The sequence below is a fragment of the Benincasa hispida genome, chromosome 1, assembly GCF_027475165.1.
Source record: "Benincasa hispida cultivar pf3 chromosome 1, pf3_genome.v1.1, whole genome shotgun sequence".
Taxonomy (NCBI): domain Eukaryota; kingdom Viridiplantae; phylum Streptophyta; class Magnoliopsida; order Cucurbitales; family Cucurbitaceae; genus Benincasa; species Benincasa hispida.
This window is the reverse complement of record NC_143478.1, coordinates 96,580,836-96,585,216: the sequence shown is the minus strand read 5'-3', so window position 1 is coordinate 96,585,216 and position 4,381 is coordinate 96,580,836.

Here is a 4,381-nt window from a genome sequence, read left to right as displayed (position 1 = left end):
GCAGTTTATATGTTCCACTAGAGGTAGGCATCTAGAGGACATAGATGCCTAGCCTGACCCCAGTAGTGGGGTTACTTACTGAGTATTTTATACTCACCATTTCTCATGTTTTTGTTTCAAGTAAGAGTAGGGACGCACTGGCGATTGACAAGCAAAATCCGTGATCGAGCCACTGGGACCAGTTTTATGCTTCCGCTCAGGATGTTTAGATTTCTTTAATGTTTTTTCCACCTCCAGTCTTCATGTTTGAAACTTATTGATTAGTATTCGTTTCCAAACTTTTACATTTTTCCAGACTCATTAAATTTCTAATTATGATTTATGGGTACCCTGTTGTTTGACTTTTATTTAGTTTTAATGAAAATATTTTATTTGACTTTATTTATTTAGCATTTATTTCACCATAAAAGAGTGTCATGTTAAGTTCCATGCATGCATGTATTTCAGTAACGGCCTAACTTAAGTCCTAGGGGTTCGGGTCGTTACAGAGAGTGTTCATAGTAAGTGGGAGCGGGAAGTGCGACATCATATCCCTCGGTCTCCCTCATTGGGTTGAATAAAGTTACTGCGCATCGCCTCGAGGCACCCCTGGGAGTGTTCCCCTAAAGGATGGTATTTTTGCGCGTTACTTTATTTGATCTCCTGTAAGAGGATAAGGCAACTTAGTTTCTTATCCTAATCTGCTTCTTCCCTGCGGTGGGCTCATTAGGGTGGGACTATGGCACCAAAAGCGAGGGTCACACTTACGTAGAATTGTTAAAGGTTAACAGTTCTGGACCGAAAAATGATGGTTGTTAAGTTCAGTTCCAAGAGTTGGTTCTGCCTAATGGTTGAGAATGTCTCATCCCAATAAAGGGGCATCAGATCACCTCACCGATGACATTTATCCTGCCTCACTGGGACATCATTGCAAAATAGAATTCTTTCACTTAAGGTATATGAAATTGTTTTGCAAAACTAATTGGTTAAATTTGGTTTAGCAAAATCTAATAAAATTCTGTTCGTATTTTTAGCAACAACTTTTTCAAAATGGCAACAGCCACGTTAGCTTTGCTTAACGCCGAAAAATTAACTGGTGACAAATTTTCGACATAGAAACATATGATCACAATGATCCTAATCATCGAGGATCTCATGTTCACTCTTACGGAGGTTTGTCCTCCTATTCCAACTCCAAATGTCACTCGAAATGTTCGTGAGGCATACGAGCGATGGACACAGGCGAATGAGAAGGCCCGAGCCTACATCTTGGCAAGTCTTTCTGAAGTCTTGGCTAAGAAACATGAGCCTATGGTCTCAGCGCGTGAGATCATGAAGTCCCTACAGGGGATGTTTGGACAACCGTCTGAACAGCTTATGCATGAGGCTCTTAAATATATATTTAACTGCAAAATGGAAGAAGGCACCTCTGTTTGTGAACATGTGCTTTAACATGATGGTCCACTTCAATGTGGCGGAGTCGAATGGGTCTACCATCGATGAGGGCAGCCAGATTAACATAATCCTACATTCTTTGCCAGAGAGCTTTCTGCACTTTGTTAGTAATGTGATTTGTTGGGATATTTTAGGAACGCGTTTTTTTTTTGTTTTGTTTTTATCATTTAAGAACGAATGGGTTTAAACATGAAATCATGCATTAGACATAACTGATGTATTTGCTCCCATGCGTCTGAGGTCATGCGTCGGAATGATGATGCGTTAATCTTAGCATGCAATGACCACGTGTTCTTATCACAAGTTTTCTTATGCTTGCGCCAAGTATAACACAAACGCAAGTTTCTCGGGTAATCTGAGGTTGAACACGGGGATTTTTCACTCAATAATATTTGTGAAATGATACGTTTGACGCGATGAATAAGAATAAAAATAAAGAGAAGAAGGTTTAAATGTTTTACACACTACTCCTACTCCTAACTAAATAGATTGAGCAATAGAAGACTTGCAATGAGAATAAGTAGAAACACAACAACCAATAACACATAGTAATGTTTACTATCTTAAATCGCCTGAGTAATCCCAGCTCGTTGCACTAACGCATCACACCACTCGGTGGTCAGCCGCATGACTATATCTCTATAGTGCATGGTTGCGTCAAGCATAAGATTGTGCCTATCTCTAGAAACAATACGAACCTTTCTTAGTGCGTTCCATCCCTTACCTTCTCAGGCAGTTGGACGCAGCTACTTAACTTATAGACAAGCAATGCAGCATCCCATAGACAGGCGTTGCCATAACCTTTCACCAAGCAAAGAGGATTAGCTCACTGTACTCACACAACGCACACCTCTCAGTGGGTTGCTACATGTGTCCTATCTCTAGGCTACATGATTAAGCATGCGATTGACTTTGATAAATAAACGCTGAAGATAAACTATGATAAAGATAGAGATGATGAAGAAGATGGAAATGAAGGAATGAAGATTTGCATTGATCACAAAATATCTTAATATCTCAAGCTAAAATGTAATACAATACAGAGATTAGAAAGGAGATGAAGGACTCTGCGTCAAGGCTGCTGGTGGTGCCATGATTGAATGGTGGAGATGTCTCTTTCGAGCTCTATCTCTGGTGAATGCTCCGATCGTCACTCGGTCTGGGTTGTGGAGATGAAGAATTCTCATTGGAAATCTCTTTCAGACTCTCATTTGTGATCACAAACTTCTGCCTTGAGGCAGATGCTTAGATGTCTTAAAATGAAGGTCTCAAGGGCTATTTATAGAGTTTGGACGCCAACAGTTGTAATGATGAAGGTATGCTCACTGGTACTTTTGTCACGATATGGGCATGGTCACATCACCTTATCTTGTTGATACTCCGAGGGTATGCGTCCGAGCTGAATTCAGCTAAAGTTATCAACACGTTCTACCCATCTTGCAGTCTTCTATAATGGTTGTCAATCCGTGGTCGCATTCTCTATTTGTTCACTGCTTTCTCCATGCGTTAAACGCATGTGTTTACCGCAACTTCCATGCGTTAGATGCATGTGATTGTCATCCGCATCATCTTTGCGGTAGATTGCCTTTAGTGCATGCTTTTGTCTGTGATTGTTAGTTCAAATGCATGCGTTTGATTCTGGAGATAGCTACAAATATAGACACTTTGGCACGAAATAATGCATAAGATTGGGTCGGTGAGGATTTAGGTGCTAATCGACGCAAAACTCAATTTTTCACAAATTCTAATTATTATCACTGCATTTTCTACCATTAGCCCTCATAATTCTAAATAACAGGCTTATAATAACCGGCATTTCTGCCAGTTATCACCCCCTCAAACTTAGAATCATGCTTGTCCTCAAGCATGCGTTACACTTAAGAAATTCTTAACTCACTTCCGGCGTTCCTTTGCGATGACTAGCTTTTTAGAATATAATTATCTCGTACCTCTAATCATGGCTGCAATGCTCTCCTCTACTTTGGCTGCTTCTTCAAAAAGATCTTTTCTAAGTTGAAATTTGGCAAGCCCTTGCTCAAAAACTTTTTATTCATTCTCCGCAATTTTGCGTCAGCTCATGAGAATGCGTTCGTTCAAAACAATTCAAGCTTATGCGTTTACTTATTCGAATGCAACGTTGAACCTGGTTTCGCTCTTTGTTTTGGCTTACCCCCATGTGTGTCATGCGGGCATCCAACTTCGGTGGCATTCCATATTCAACTCAACTCATGTCTTGCTTAATTTGGCTTGCGCCAGACAGAGGAGTTCACTGATGCGTCGATCCTGGCGATTTACCTTCGTTTTGGCTTGCCCCCACGGGTGTCATGCAGACATCCAACTACGGGTAAATGCCTTTCACAACTTAGCTCTTATCAATATGCCTTTCAAAAGTTTTTTTTTTTTTTTTTGAGGAAATGACCGTAATGTGATGAACGCAATTCTTCGAGACCACTGCCACCCCCCAAAGTTAGAGGGTGGCAGTGTTCTCACTGCAAGCTGAAAACAAACTTAATAGGAATGTGATAACGAATGTTTGAGCAAAGGTTTGCACACAATACAACTATAGACTTTCACAATTTGAAGAAACTATTAAAAGTATGGGGTGCCTTGCGATACTAGTTAGAGGACGCGATGAATTATTTGTACCATTATAGACGCATCGCAAAGAACCACAGTCAAACAAGGAGAATTCCAAAAGGATAATGTGAAAACCAAATTTCCATTTTTCCTACTTAAGCAGGTGGTTAAGGAAATTAACTAAGTAAAAGTTAAATCCTATGTTGAAGTGAAGGAAATTTCTAGGTGTTGAATAGGTTTTCCTTAAGTAGTTTGAGTTAAGCTTTAATTTGAAAAATTGACTAAGTGTTGGAATAGGCATTGCCATGCATTGGCCATAAGATCTTGAAAAGATTACTTGAGCAAAGGGAGAATTTAAAGTGGGAGTGAC